At 39.6% G+C, this 17,518-nt stretch overlaps 1 protein-coding gene across 1 annotated transcript in view; it reads left to right on the forward strand.

The window, feature by feature from the left end:
• Window positions 1-17,518, forward strand: part of LOC137294727 (cyclic AMP-dependent transcription factor ATF-3-like) — a 270,414-nt gene that overhangs the window by 209,945 nt on the left and 42,951 nt on the right. The gene's annotated exons all lie outside the window — the stretch shown is intronic.

Here is a 17,518-nt window from a genome sequence, read left to right on the forward strand (position 1 = left end):
AGGTGTTAAATTAGAGCATCGATTTCCTTCACATCCGTTTGTAAAAAGACAATCCATTGTGCATTAGTTTGTTGAAAGTAGGTAATTATTTCAACTGACAGAAATTTTATGCATCCATTTACATGTCCTCCATCCGGCTTGGATTTGGAACTCTGAAAGGCCACGACATGTCATTGCGATTTGAATGATAAAATAAGTCATTAATGACACTAGCTATGTGTGGGTGAACGACTCACATGTAGAGTATGTGCAGGAACTTATTGGACGACAGTAGCCTGAAATGAAGTGCTCATGTTGAAATGAATCTCAGCTGCAGACAAGAACTGCCCTGTTTCAGACGTATTATGACGACGTTTCGATTGATAATATTCAGTCCCGGCTTGTTTCCATTGCAGTTCTAGCATTTCTTACACACGGCAGCAGCTGAAGTGATGGTGTAAATCCAACTAAGGTCCATGCAGGTAGCAAATGTACAGTAAGTCCCCATGGACCCTAGTATGGTGATCTACCTTCAGTTGTTGGTGACCTATAGCCCATGTTTTGTATTGCATTATCTATATAGTGATATTAGGTTTAACCTTCCACACTAATTCTATTTCAAATTGTGATATTCTAGTTTTTTTACTGTCCTTCGTCGACAATCTTTTTATGATATACATAAAATCATGTTGTATTGTTCTCGTCACCATATGACTGCAGTATTGAGGAGGTGACGTTAAATATTAACTCACTCACTCTCATTTGCAGGAACCTGACGAACGCATGGCATGTTGCTTGACGGTTGATCTTTCTTTTCACTGCGATTCTTCACTTGCACGAGCATTCTGCTCCTTTGTGTCCTTAACATAACATTTTCCTATCGGTATCTTAAAGTCTAAAGCTACCAAAGTTTTGTAACATTTGTTATCTTAGGTTTGCTGACATAACAGTATGTGGCACGATGCACACAGAAAACATCCAAACATTTACCTTCTTACCCCTGTACGACACTTTAAAGCGGTTCTTGGTCCAAAGACAAGTGACACTGCACTTGGTGGCCATATATACAGTTATATTTCTAACATCAACAGTTTGTGAAAATAACGTTAACTGTCCTTTTTGTAGTTCAGTGATTTTGTATACAGCTAGATTTCTGCATATATAAACGTGAGGTTTGACTATTGGGCATTTAAATTAGAAATTGGCATCTCCAGCAGTGCACGTTTGAAGAATGTCATATGCAGGACAAAAGTAATTTCATCCAAGAAATTGCACTTGGTGTAAGTTTCAGAAGTTTTTAGATTCTTGCCCGCGTTCTATCAGTACCTCTAAGAGATTTTTAAAGCTGTTCATCTGATCAAACAATCGTGGTACGCCTTTGAAAGGCTTTTAATATATTATGTACATGGCATATACATGGAAATATTTCAAGCCGAAAATTTATGATAGACCTATTGTCGATCTAAATGCACAAATATCTTTAAAATAGCGGTCTAAAGTACACCAGGAACACCAAGGTTCCACAGTTCTTTTAACTGTAACCATTTCTTTCTCTATTTAGAATACCGTTTTTTGTACATAGTGCATATTGATCATTGACAGACTCTCTTCACACGTGTCGTCATGGCCAACTAAATGATCTACTTTTGCAACATATGTCATGTTTGGGATCTACTTTTATAACAGTGTTACTTCGTACTCTAGCGACCGATGAAGAGCACTTGTCTAACACTAGAAACCAAAACTATATTATGATGTTATCAAGATAGGTTTAAGATCATAAGTGTTCGTGGGGCTCTTGTGTACGTTGTACTTCAGGTGCTAGAAGATATCTCAGAATTAGATTTCGGAGTTTTCTTCTACACTCCCACACTGTCTTTGTTTACACGTATTTGTCACTTCAAACACGATGACTAAGAGTGTCATGGCCACCCCTACCCCTGCATTACAGAAGGCGATCTGCAGTGCTGATAAATCCACTCTGTTTGCTTTTCAAGGAGACTCGCACCGATTTCACCACTCACCCATCAGGCCACTCTCTGTTATTCTCAATATTCGGGAAAAGAGGATAGAAAGTATACAAATCAAGACTCACTGTCGACAGACATGCGCAAAAGTATGTTCAGCTAACAAATCTCTTATGTAAGGGCCCATCGGAAGCAAAACACAACGCTAACAGATATTTCATAAAGATATTATGAATTCTTTTTCGAATTGCATGTATGTGTATATTACATTTATTAAACATTTATGCATATTTTCAGCATATAAAAGAAATACGTGGAGTTGTATTCGTGCACTATGCATGTTGGACTTCGCCCAGCATCTTTGGCTGTATGCAGTCAATTCGATAAAAGACATAAATGGGTAGATTTATGTAAGAGTACAAGACCGGGAACTGAAGCCGCAGAATATATTCAAGCGGGTTGTTCCCTGTCGCAGATGCTGATTAACTAAATATCACAGTATGGTAGGTTTGAGCACATTTTGTCTTGGATTAATCGTTCTAGTCACGGTATGGCTGAAATATTAACTTATTAAATTTTAACTCACTCATTTAGTATTGGAACCATTATTATCTAAGATTAGTCTTAACAACTATACAATCAGAAGCCCTCAATTAACAGAGATACCTGGGATATCTGGAAAGATCAACAGAGGCGAGTACTCCAGTCATCACTGCCAATTAATCCAGTCAACCTTATACATTCATTACGTTAATGACACACGTGTGTCATGTACGAAAGAAAACCCCTCCTCCACAATACCTACACATAGTATCAACAAAGCAGATTGGAACACATATTTATTCACTTTATGGAGAAATGACTGTGTGTACGCTGTGTTTCGGTAAGCTATCTACAAGCGCTAAAATGGAAATTGTCTGTCTGTCACAGTCGAGGTTTGTGCCACATCACCAACGTTGACTCCTCGTGCAAACGTACATGCTCTCGACAAGTCGACGCATGTGTTCGTCTATATCCGGATTCGGCCAATCAGGTTCGTTTACCATTATCCCCTCCATTTTATTCCGATCCATCACAACAGTAAAACATGGTTAATTCATATTAAGCATCGGTGAGAAATAGAGCTATCCCCTTTCCCATTCCAACGAGTTTTATGCCAATTTCAGCAATATTCCAGCAATATCATGACGCGGGACACCAGAAATGGGCTTCACACATTGTACCCATTTGGGGAATCGAACGCGGGTAACAACTATAGTACTCCAACGCTCTCCAACTAAACAGAGTAACTCATCACTGTCATATTACATATGTGGTGACCTGAAAGAGGTTGAACTTCCCCTCCACCCTCAACTCCACACTTATACGTGTCCTGCTAAACCATCAGGGCTGGAGAAGGGTGGCATCTTTCGTCCGTCGTTGAGGAGCTCTATGGGGTTACATTCAGAAACATTTCATGACATTATCTCATATATATTCATGTCGTCTGTTGTTATTATCAATGTCTTTAATAGTCCCGAAACTTCGGTACGACTTTTGAGCCTAAAAACCTCTGATATATACATGATAAAAATAACTCTTTGTTATTGAAGAAGTTACTGAATTTGATCTATTATTCAAATAAGTGTAATATGGACAAGCACAGTATTTCAGACTCTAAACGACCCTCGTACAGTGTTAAAGATGTATGAAACTGCAGTTCGAGAGAATGTCTCGCATGACAAACAGATTGATTTAAAGAGCACAATGGCTGTAATAAATTATATATATATAGTCTCGAACAAGGTAATCTGTCCTGTTCTACTACACTAGTAGTGCCTGCTGTTCACACAACGTGCGTACAAATAAGTATATATAGCCTGAATATGTACACTAGTTCTCCAAGCAAGCGATGACGGCAATCAGTTAAGCCATGGACCAGACACTCAAGTGACGCGTGACTGTGCATTCCTAGTAACGGTATCAGTCATCATCGTGTCTGGTGGTATATAACAGCATCAGTCACCATTGTGTGGTGGTGTATATAACAGCATCAGTCACCACTGTGTGTGGTGGTGTATTTAATGGCACCAGTCACCATTGTGTGTGGTGGTATATATAACAGCATCAGTCACCATTGTGTGTGGTGGTATATAACAGCATCAGTCACCACTGTGTTTGCTGGTATACATAACAGCATTAATCGTCATCCTGCCCTCTGATATATATATATATATATATATATACAGGCAAAACGTAGGCTATTTGCTATCCGTTACTTTTTAATATATAGATCGTTAACGACTTTATCATCTTTCACAGTTTCAAATACAGAGGATGTATATTTTGCTATTGCTACATTGGCGGTTAAAATCATACAAATAAAATCAGTGATGACACAATAAGTTTACGGTGTCCACAGGAACAACGCTCACCACCCAGCTGCTACGTCAAAAAGACAACTATCATGTGATAGAACATGAAATCCAACAAAACATCTATGCACTACCAATGTCATTCAAATGTGTATCATCCTGAAATAAGCCCCAACTTATCAGGAAGTTTTATGGTGTATATGGCAAGTGCTTGTCCCCGATTCCATTCTTCACTGATCATAATCCGATGTGTTTTCTTTCATCATATCAGTGTTTATGCTTTTTAAAAACTGAATTCGTGTGACGTTTATCCTGTAAAGGAGATATTTGCTGGTCATTTTCTTGCAACAGCCAGGTTCGATGGGGTAGCCTGGTGGTTAAAGTGTTCGCACGTCACGACGAAGACGCGGGGTCGATTCCTGCCATAGGTTTAATCTGGGAAATCCATTTTTGGTCACGAACTAACTCACTCACCAAGCAATTTCTGGAGCGCTCGTAAAATATCGCGCGCTTTGGTGACGCCAAAAGTATTCAAATAATGATTTAGAGTTACCTTCTATTGTTTTTGACACTCGGGGCCATTCGTTACGACTCGTGTTGTTCCGGCAGGGCGGATGGAGTCTCATACCCAACTCGTGACCATCTTTACGACTGGGTCCGATGTAAGCGCAAACGGGCATGGAAATGAAAATAGTCTAGTACTATTATCAAGGAAAGATAACTCTGTATTTCCAAGCACGGCTCTTAGAAAATCCTGCATCACGTGGGCATTCCTTTTGCAAATATGTTTCAGTGTTGAAAGTTGTTCATCCTTTAGTTCAGAGCTTATGATCAAATTGCGCTTTCTACAGTTAGCGAAGTTTCAAAGTTCAACGGTTCCGCCATTTTCATGTTTTGAAATGCGTTTTACTACGCGCGATTTGATTGGTTTGCCAGAATTCTTGGCCATGATGGTGTACAAGTCTTCTTGTAGGTCACGGAAAGAGAGGTGTAGTACGAATGGGCAGATTTAATAGTTCACTAGGTCAGCGTTTCTACAAGCCTTTCTGTATTATATATAAGTGCGACATATTAACGAAATGGGACGTTTACGACCTGTGTAGTCTTACAGTCTTGTAGGCTCCAGCGAAAGGGACACCTAGCTGAAACAAAAACAACAACAACAACAACAACAACAACAACTACAAAATTCAGTTCACTTTTACAATAATACTCTTGATTGAAGAACAGAACATGTGTTCCTTATTAAGATTGCCACTACTGAACGACCTCGTGTGGTTGTGGTCCATTCACTCATGTCACAGTTTAGATATGTCTCACTCATCTCATATGAATATTAAGTGTTATTCATACACGCAGACACGCACAGACGCACACAGTCCTACCCGCCACCTCCCTCGTCTCTCCTTGTATATATCACAAACCACTATTAAACAGTTCTTGAAAAGGTAAGCGCATACTCCCGAAACCGAGGAGCATTATAAATATATGATAATCAAGGCGAGTACATGGTGCACTTGAAAAATAAATTGGGGAAATAGCGAAATACGTAGAACCTTTTAGGGTTACAAAAGGAATTCAGCATAAGAACCAGAGGTCTAATTGCTGAGTCGGTCTCCAAATTTCCACGCTTTGAGAACCCCACTAACACTGTATTCTCGGGTTAGACAATGGTAATCTATCTCTTAGTATGTTGTAATCAAAGTTTAATTTTCCGTACTTACACGTAATGTCCTAAGACATGTTTATCATTCTACTACAAAGACTCTACAATCTGAATGTCCGAGGGAACAGCAGAATATTAATGACTCTCTCAAGTGCACTTTCTACAACAAACACAACTGAGAACTGAAGTGCATTTTACATACCTCCCGAGTCCCGACAATTAACGTTCCCATGTGAAATGTATATATGCCTCCATGACAGAGCTGTCGCTTAATCTAATCTACACTGCGCCAACTTGTCTAATGTAGCCAACTTTTTTTGTGACACATGTGTATTTGTGTGTGTGTGTGTGAGAGAGAGAGAGATGGGTGGTGACTGTGGTAGTGGTGGTAAGTGTTAGTGTGTTAGTGTGTGTGTATGTGTGTGTGTGTGTGTGTGAGAGAGAGAGAGATGGGTGGTGACTGGTAGTGGTGGTAAGTGTTAGTGTGTGTGTGTGAGAGAGAGAGAGATAGAGAGAGAGAGAAAGAGAGAGATGGGTGGTGAGTGTGGTAGTGGTGGTAAGTGTTAGTGTGTGTGTGTGTGCGCGTGTGTGTGTGTGAGAGAGAGAGATGGGTGGTGACTGTGGTAGTGGTGGTAAGTGTTAGTGTGTGTGTGTGTGTGAGAAACAGAGAGGGAGAGAGAGAGAGAGACAGATGGGTGGTGACTGTGGTAGTGGTGGTAAGTGTTAGTGTGTGTGTGCGCGTGTGTGTGTGTGAGAGAGAGATGGGTGGTGACTGTGGTAGTGGTGGTAAGTGTTAGTGTGTGTGTGTGTGTGTGAGAGAGAGAGAGATGGGTGGTGACTGGTAGTGGTGGTAAGTGTTAGTATTAGTGTTAGTGCGTGTGTGTGTGTGTGTGTGTGAGAGAGAGAGAGAGAGATGGGTGGTGACTGGTAGTGGTGGTTAGTGTTAGTGTTAGTGTGTGTGTGTGTGAGAGAGAGAGATGGGTGGTGAGTGTGGTAGTGGTGGTAAGTGTTAGTGTGTGCGTGCGTGCGTGCGTGTGTGTGTGAGAGAGAGAGATGTTTGGTGACTGGTAGTGGTGGTAAGTGTTAGTGTTAGTGCGTGTGTGTGTTAGTGTGTGTGTGTGTGTTAGTGTGTGTGTGTGTGTGTGTGTGTGTGTGTGTGTGTGTGTGTGTGAAGTGTGTGAAGTGTGTGAACCGCTGCTTCCACGATTCATTTCATCATCATGCGCAGAAAATACGTTTATGATACCGGTATATACGTTGGTCATGGGTTGATGTACCCTCGATGTTTGTTTATGTTCACTGAACCCGAATTAACGAAATCTCAGTTAATAATCATATCCTACCGTACCTATAAATACATTAAACTGTATCAGTTAAATCAAATGTTAATAAACTGCTAATAAGTAAACCAGAATAGTAGTAATGCTAGTAAAAGATTCTTCATTGCTGAAGAAACACAAGGATCTCCACCTCAAGAGAGTGAATCAGTGGCTGGCAACAAAGAAAGTCCACGTTAAGTCTCCTAGAAACGATTTGCTTTTGCATATCAAAGAAGCACTCTTGGCCGCATGTACGAGGAAATGGATAAGCAAACATGATGGCACCGTTCATGTCCTTGAGGATCTCAACTTCTTGCCAGATGTCTCCAACTTTCAATCAATGATCAAGTTCATCGTTTCGCCGAGTAAGGATTTGTTTTCAATTTTTGAGGTTTGACGAAACTGGCGATCTGGTCACAAGATTAAGTAACAAATGCCACACAGAGAAATAACTAAATGCAGGAAGTGAACGCTGGTGAGTGTTATATGAACTTTAGGTACACTTTCTTAAAGAAAACATAGCAATATTTTATGAATGTCAATGCAAGTGTGCCAACAAGAAAGACCAAGCAGCTGTCTCGGCATTTTGCCACAAACGAGTCCAATGTACAATATACAGGTGAAATAATCCGAGTAGAATCCTGGAAATACCTATTGCCAACACATGATAGCAAACAGAATAAACATACCCTGTAAAATCTGTAAATATTTAGAGAGTAATTTCATTCGCTTTATCAATGAATATAATTTGTTTGTAGCTGATAACCTTTGATCGAACTATATTTATTGATTTTCTTAAAATAAAACGATAATGATGGCTGAGTGAACAAATATTACCCGTCTTTGAAGCAGCAAACTCTTCCCCAGCAGGGATCAATCCACTGCCCACCATTAATTCATTATTGACACATAGAACAAGATGTGGGCACTTCTCATATGCCTTGGTATTCTGGAAGATATCTGATACAAGAAGCATGCTGATTTCACGATTAGTAGAATCACCGAGAGCTTTACGCACTGTAAACATCGGAACGCGAAGAATTGGTTTAATATGTTTTCTATTTTCAATAATGGTCTGCCTCACCTCTCATTTCTCAGTTCAGATCATTGTAAAATATTCCATAACTCTCACAAATATCGTCATAACATGTATACATCGATTTTAGAGATTGAAGAACAATATGTTGCTCATAGGCAAACTAGCTATGGTTAGATAGGCTCATCCATTATTCCAAGAAAGTATTGAGAAAATCTTTGTTACCTAATACTGATAGTACAATTTTAGTATAGGCTATGTAGTAAAGTACTCAATGTGGGAGGCAACTCTGGTTGAAGAATGAACCTTACTTCATCACGAGTTTTCTGCCCTGGTGTAGCAGACGACTTCTTTGTTAAAGGTCACATGCAACGTAAAACACAACTTTGCAGATTTTGATACCTTTCGGTATGCAGTTACCGAAACTCTTCATCAAAAATGCCAAGTCAACCTATAAATCAGAAAAAAAATGCGATGAAAAAGAAGTCCGTGAAATCGGAGTTCAGACGATTCACTAATTTCCCGCAGCGCTGGGGAAACAAGTGGTTTCAAGAGCTGTGCTACACATAACTCATGCGCAGTGAAAAGGTTCGCGGAGCTTGAAACAGTATGCCCTGCCCGGAGTATGAGGTCGTGAGCAGTAGTCTAATCTTGGTTGTGTACAATAATCGACTCGTTACATAAAAAAAAACCTTGTTGATTGTGGTAAGTAGCCTCTGTCACAGAGAAAGCTCAATGTCTGGTGTTTCTACACCTATATGTCTGCCTGCCTGTCTGTTAAAGACATGCAATACACAGCTTTAGTCATTGACTACATGCGATTTGAACTTAACACCTATCAGGCTATACGCCGTAAACACAATAAATTGATTTATGACTCGTGCACCCGAGTCCTGTCTGTGCCACATTATGTAATTAGGCAGGTGTGATACTACATTCATTTTTTTCGGATGACTGGACCTGACCGAAACTCGTCAGTTTCAGGTCCTGCTTTGTACTTGGACGAATGACTTTTGTAGATCCGGGGCAATATTTGGTCCACCAACCCGTTTGCCATGGGTCCCGGCCCTGTGTCGGTGGAGGAAGGGATCCTGGTGGTTGAGGGCCTGGAACCTTGTTCCTATTGCCCAACACACCACTTTGGCCCTGACTTCACCTAGAAGGGAGGTTGAATGGGCCCGGTTCAACCAATTGGCTGGTCATGCCAAGCCCTGTGCATGGACTGTGTATGTGTCATTTCACAAATTTGATTTGGAATTGTTTGAATTTCGGTCTTGGCACTACTGTAACTGATGTGAAACTTTTTTTATTGTGAAATATGATCATACAAACTTTGCCTAGAGTCTTATCCCAGAAGGCGATGGCTCATGGGCCAATCCAATGGATTAGTTATTCATAATTCTTCCGCTAGAGTATATCATCTGAGTATCCTTGGTGCTGCAAGTCGGAGACCCACTTGCGTTTAGCATTGTCTTTGTGATACTCCGTGGTGGGTGGGGAGTTCGGATGATGAACAAATTACACTAACAATGGCTTATGAAATCCCCCCACAAAATCAAAACGTCAACTTGAAATTGATCCTGTTGATACTGACCACAGACCGTTTTTATCGGTTGAGTAATCGGTTCCTTGTAATTGAAACTCCTGACAAGACTCCATTAAAGTTGAACCCTTTTGCAGTATCTAAGGGTATTCAAGGTATTGTTGGGGATGTGAAGAACATTAGACGCTTACGTTCGGGTGCCCTGCTAGTTGAGAGAGGGAAAAAGCAGCAAGAAACCAATCTGATGGGTATTGATTCTTTTGTGGCCATTCTGTTCACGGTCTTTGCTCACAAAACCCTGAACACAAGTAAAGGTATTGTCAGAGATCGTGATCGACTGTTTGCTGATATGTCAGAACTTGACATAACATCTGAAATGAAAGATCAGGGTGTGCTTTATACAAAGTGTGTTTCAACCCGAAAAAATAATGAAACTATCCAAACACCCGTCTGCTTTCCTTCTCTTCTCTAAATGCTCCTAAGTCAGTGAAGGCAGGTTACTGTAACATCCAAGTTGAGACATACATCCCCAACCCGCTCAGGTGTTTTAAATGCCAGAAATATGGGCACGGTGTATCTAGTTGTACATTGTCTATTGTGTGTGCTCACTGGGGGGAGAAGACACACACAACAGAAGATTGTGACAGTGATTTTAAAAAACGCACCGACTGCTCAGGCGACCATTCCTCATTTTCTAAACAGTGTCCAATTTGGAAAGAGCAAATGGCAATAAACAAAATAAAGTTTACCCAAAATATCTCTTTTTCTGAGGCAAAAAAAATGGTAAAGAGATCTGACCTTACAGAAAGTTATGCTACAGTAGCAAAAACATCATCTGTATGCAGCTCTAAAATAAGAAAATCATCTACAAGCTGCCAAACTACCTTGACTTGGGTCAATTGCGACTCTCCACAACTTCTATACCCAGCTATATCATCTCAGACTAAGGAATCACTTCCTGGTACAGCAAAGTCTTCTGATCATACATCATCTTTGCAGTCACGCACTGAGTCTCAGTCGACAGCTGATAGACAGCAAACTGCTAACACTAAACTCAAACCTAAGTTAAGCCTGATGCTTCAAAACAACAAAGTGGCAGGACCCTAAAAGGGTCACTAAATAGAATTCAGTTATTCAACAAATATGGATCACTTGAAGATATGGACGTATCTGAAAACGTCCATTCTGTTACACATAGCTTGTCGCCATCCAAAAAAGTGCGGGGTAGATACCCAATAAATGCCCCCCCCCATCCAAGTGTATTCCAACAATATTATACAGTGGAACTGCAGGGGACTGAGGACTAACTTACACGAATTACAGCTATTAGTAAAAAATTTTACACCTTCAGCGATCTGTCTCCAACAGTCATATTTAAAACAGACAGATGCTTTTGATCTTCGTCATTTTAATGCATATCATTGTTTTTCCCCTCCGGGTGATAGGGCCACTAGAGGATGATCTATTCCATTCAGACAAAACGTTACCCATAGCCCTGTTTCACTTACTACTAATCTTCAGGCCGTTGCAGTGCGACCAACTATGCACGTTGCGTTTACGTTATGTTCTCTCTATATCTCTCTATCTTTGACGTTTTTCAAAACCGATCTGCAAGCTCTGTATGACCAACTTTCGATGCCCTGTATTATGATGGGAGATGTGAATGGGCACAACCAACTGAGGGGAAGTGTAACTACAAGCGCTAAACGTATATTACTGGAGGATTTTGGTTCTGATAATGATTAATGTATTTATAATGATGGTTCCAACACATATTTACAGCCTGGTTCAGGAACCTATTCTACTCTCGACTTGTCACTCACCAATTCAGAACTACTCAATGAATCTAAATTCTGTAACTCCATCTGATGTCCCTCTATCATCAAGGCGGAATATTAAAATGGCTAACTGGGCTTTATATGAAACACTGTGTGCTGAAAAACTTAAACCTGAACGTTTTATTGACGCTCCTGATGCTATTAAATGTTTTTCGGATGAACTTGATTCCATAGCTGATGAGTGTATACCAAATTCCTCTGCAGTTCCACATGATGAATGCAAACAATCTAGGAAGGCAAGGAAAAAAGCATAAAAAATATTTCCGTCGCCATAATATGGTGCATCATTTAATCCAGTATCGAAAATAAATTTTCGGACACCCATGCCATGTCCAAGGTATGGAACAGGGTCCAGAAAATTAAAGGTAAAGGTACTAAATCTACTGTCCATCATCTTAAACATGGAGATCAATTACTTACGGATAAATCAGATATTGCAAATAAAATGGGTGAAACTCTCGCGAAACACTCTTCCTCTTCTAATTTATGTACCTAAATTCCAGCAGTATCAAAGACAACAAGAAAAGAGAACTATTAATTTCAATTCAGATAATGGGGAAGATTATAATGAAATATTTTCTATTCATGAACTCCAAACTGTTCTTGATCAAGCTCACGACAGTGCTACAGGCAGGAGCTGATAACATACATTATCAACTCCTGAAGCACTTACCAGAGTCCTGTTTAGAGACGCTCTTATATGTTTTTTATGATATTTGGACTTCAGGGAAATTTATTTCTTCATGGCGTGACGCTATAGCAGTACCAATACCCAAACCTGGACGTGATCATTCGGATCCATCTAATTATCGTCTGATTTCATTAACTAGCTGTGTTTGCAAGACCATGGAACGCATGATAAATAATCGACTTATTTGCGTTTGGAATCATTTGTTAAAAACGCTCTAATCAATAAACAACTTGAGGGGACATATGGTACAACTTGGAAGTTTTAAGAAATTTGCATGACTTCGGTTTGCGAGGTCGTTTGCCGCAATTTATAGCCAACTTTTCAAATGACAGACAATTTCAAGTCCGAGTGGGTTGTACCCTGTCTGATCATCACAATCAGGATCAGGGTGTTCCACAAGGCAGTATTTTGTCTGTCACACTTTTTAGCATAAAGATAAATAGTTTGTCAAAAGTTTTAAACGATTCAATTGATGGATGGTTATTTGTGGATGATTTTAATATTTCTTGTCGTGGTAAAAATATGCATACTATTGAACGGCAACTGCAGCTGTGTTTAAATAAAATAAATAAATGGTGTCTTGAAAACGGCTTTAAATTTTCTAAATCCAAAACTAATTGTATACACTTTTGTAGAAAATATAAACCGCATAAAGATCCTGAACTGTTTCTAAATGGATCTCCAATAAAAGTTGTAAAGGAGGCAAAGTTCTTGGTAATAATGTTTGACTCGCATTTAAGGTTTCTACCACATATCAAATCCCTCAAAACTAAATGCCTGAAGGCACTTGACTTGTTGAAAGTCGTTTCAAATTCTAAGTGGGGAGGGGGTCAAGCTACCCTCCTGCAGCTCTATCGATCACTGATCCGGTCAAAACTTGATTATGGCTCCATTGTATATGGTGGAGCCTGTAAAAGCAACCTCAAACTATTAGATTCTGTCCACCACCAAGGTCTAAGACTTTGTTTTGGATCTTTTAGAACCTCACCTGTTGCCAGTCTCTATGTTGAGGCTGATGAATCATCTCTTTCACAACACCGTATAAAATTGTCTTTACAATACATTACTAAATTATATTCTAATAAATGTAACCCAGCCTATGACTGTGTGTTCAATCCGCTTTATGAAAATTTGTACGACAAGAGGTCTTCTCTTGTTCCACCTCTAGGATACAGAATTAAACCCTTTCTTTCTTCGGCCGGCATTGAGCTAGAACACATAGCTCCCTCCCGTCTCCTTTCTTCTCCTCCTTGGCAGTTGGTTAGGCCACAAGTTGACCTAACATTAACTTCATTTAAAAAATCAGAAACTAATGAATTACAATACAAACAAGAATATAATCAATTAAAAACTAAATATAGCAATTATAAATCCTTATTTACAGATGGTTCCAAGGATGGTGGTGCAGTAGCTTGTGCCACTGTCATTGGATCGAGAACAAGATCTTCTAGACTTCCAGATAACAGCTCTATTTTTACTGCAGAAGCAAACACCATATTAACTGCTCTTAAATATATTCAAAGACACCCTAAACATAAACAGTATATAATCTATTCCGACTCTCTTTCTTGCCTTCAGGCGATTAAAAATATTTCTTGTAAACATCCACTTTTAATAGAAATTATTGAACTGTACAATAATCTTGCTACTGGCCAGTGCGACGTCGTCCTTTGTTGGTTAGCTAGTCACGTAGGCATTTCTGGTAACACAATGGCCGATCTTGCTGCTAAAGCAGCACTCAACAAATCTGTGACACCACTTCTTATTCCATACTCAGATTATTAAGCTATAACAAGATCTTATATCCGTGATGTGATGCAGAAGAAGTGGGACACCCAAATAGGTATAAATAAATTACATGAAATACAACCTTATATCGGTTATACTTACTTGGGTTGTCAGTCCAGATTTGAGGAGGTCATTATGCGACGATGTCGCATTGGCCATACGAGGTATACTCACGAGTATCTATTAAAAGGTGAAGATCCTCCGTTTTGTATCCCTTGTGATGAAAGCATCACAGTCAAGCATGTCCTGTTGAATATTCCATCACAAGGGATAAATATTTTAATTCACGAACTTTGAAGGATCTTTCTAATTCTGTTAGCTTTCATTTAATTATTGCATTTTTAAAAGAATTAGATTTGCTAAATGAATTGTAAATAGATAAATATTTTATGCTTGGAAGTTTGAATTAGTAACTTAGAGTGTTAGTGGCTGTATCCTCGAGGGGGGTTAAAGCACTGTAAAATTCTTGTCCTCCTGAGAGGGTACGTAAGTCCACAAACATTCAAAGTAAATTCAAACTTCCCATGTTTTTAATCGCAGAATAAGTGTCTTTTTACTGTATAGCTAGATTTCCCTTACGGCGGTGGGGATGATGTAAATCCAGCTAGGGTTCATGCAGGTAGTAAAAGTACTGTGTGTCCCCATGGCTCCTAGTGTGGTGATCTATCTTCAGTTGTTAGCAATCTATAGCCCATTTTTCTATTGTATTGTTTTCTATAGATAAATTGCTTTAGGTATAATTACTAGTTTTACCTTTTTTCTGTGATATTCTAGTTGTTTAACTGTCCTTTGAAAACAGGGTTTTATAATACACATATATTCCATTGCAGTGTTATGTTTCCGTCACGATACGGCTGAAATATTGCCGATGTGACGTTAAATATTAACTCACTCACTCACTTACTTTCTTGTGACTCGCCATACTTCTAAAATGCCCATCGAACAGATCAACTTTCTCTACACACAATGAGCCCTCAGCGTATCAGCAAATGAACCAGCCAATCGGAAGCCGTCGTTACACTTGAATCCACATCTGACCTTTAACATGGCAGATTTGACAGCAGGAGAAACGAAAGCTGGTTCTAGGCGTGACTAATGCAAGTGAATTATGATTAGCTGGTAGACTTAACATACAGTATTGTTACGGTTAAGAATTTACCGTGACAAACGATATAAGAAATCCCCTTGTGAACCAGCAAAACAAAACAAAGACTAGTCATAAACGTTCAATTTGTGTATTATTATGCAACGAGAGCAGGGTATACAAAGTCACAAGTCAATTTCACGATGCTGATTACAAATACAATTCAAGAGAGACACAATCTAAGTCAGTGGGTCACAAAATACAATATAGCAAACTCACCAAAGTCTAAGTGCGAGAGAGTATCAACTATGCAGAATGTAAACACAGCTATCGGTCTGACAGGAGATAATGTAGATTCAGGCGTTGACGGGTTTTGATGATCAAGCGTTGGCAGTGATGTATATCCTCCAGTTAATATGAATGAGTGTCGCTCTAAGCACGGCAACCAGCCTTTATATATATACTCAGTCATTTCCCGAAAGTTCCTGCACACACGACTATCGTCAACACTGTGGAATGCTCTCGAATACGTCTCACGGAAGAAAACACATAGAAAACGAGGAGCAGATAAATTCCGGAAAACCAGAATCCTAAAAGTGTTGACCATCTATTAAAACGAAATGTGACCCATCATATTTAATAATCAAAACACTAAACATTGTGACCCAGTAAAAATTATTACTGAATTAATAACAAAATATACAGAAAATACACACTCGTAACAGTATACAGAACTGTGAAGAATATTCAGTCAGAACTGAGTAAGTTTTTTTAGGCCGCACTTAGTAATGTAACAACTATATGGCGGAGGCTTTTTGCAAACAATAAGATCTGGACCATACAATCCTGGAATCAACAGCATGAGCATCGATCAACGCAACTGGGATTCAATGACATGTGTCGACCACGTCAGCTAGCCTGACCACCTGCGACGTTTAAACTGGTATAGGGCTCACGGAAGCCAAGACTGGGACAATGTTTTCTTTTCCGATGAGGCTTTTTCCGAACTGTGAGAAACTTTGGACAAAAGTTACGGTGAGACATCTCTACCAACGCCCAAAACATAGCTCAAGATTTCACAAGATGGGGAGGTATATCATCAAGTGGGGAGATGCTGTTGTGTATGTTCACTGGAAATTTGTCGACGAAACCATATGTTGACGCGGGCGATATCTTAAATGGTCACATCCTCCCGAGGGCCCTAACAAGAATATGACTGGATTTGTCCAGCATGATAACGACCAAAAGCACACTGCTGACTGCACAAAACATGCGTAAATATTCAAGGTAGAGACGTTCCCAGCCAGAACCTAGACCTTAACAATATTGAGAGTGTGGGGACCAAAGAGTCACAGAATAAACCAAAATGGACATAAAATATTAACGATATGACGAAAGTAGTAGTCACACGATTAAATTTCCTACTAATTTTGGTCGCTTTTGTACCTAATCACGTTCAGTCGTGGAATGCAGGGCAAGGAAGTCTCCTGTCTCCAGTGAAGAAACACTGAGACTGTGAGAAAAACATATCTCAACATAATCACATAAGTACAGTTTCCATTATTCATATACGTGTATTTTATGTTTGCCTAAACAATCTTCTCAGTAACTTCTGGGAATGTGGAATGTGGCAGCAGAGGAAGGTCGTTTGTTTCACTTTCAGACCAGACGACTTTATCGAAGTGAAGGCAGCATTCATATCAGAAACGTTTGTAAATGCTCCTCATTATTTCAACCCAACCCAATTCGTTTTGATACACGATATGCGTGAAAAAGCACACATCTGTACAATACAGTACCATGACGACACCGTCTCACACAGAGACGGTGTCTAAACATTCTAGTATGTAAACATCATTAAAATGATCTGCTAAGTTGTCAGAGCACTTATCGTACACCTGGTTCCGAGGCCATATGTCTTGACGAAATCAAATAACTGATGATGGCTTTGTCCTAGGATATGGCGCATGCCATACGCTCAACATACAGTCATGGACCAACGCCTCTCATGACCGATATTCCCCTTATTGATTACTTTCGGATCATTGTGATATTTTGGGGTAGCTTGATACAGAAATCAGTACAAATCCATGTTGTTAACGTGCTCCTCAGCACTGTGGAAATTGTAGCTTTGTAACTGAAGAGCGTATATCATTGCTCAGATTGAGCATCGTGACACATCAATAAAGTGTATCAAAATATGAACATGTATACTTTCATGGTGGGAAACCAAGGCATACCACAGTTTACTTA

Source organism: Haliotis asinina, chromosome 8, assembly GCF_037392515.1.
Source record: "Haliotis asinina isolate JCU_RB_2024 chromosome 8, JCU_Hal_asi_v2, whole genome shotgun sequence".
NCBI lineage: Eukaryota > Metazoa > Mollusca > Gastropoda > Lepetellida > Haliotidae > Haliotis > Haliotis asinina.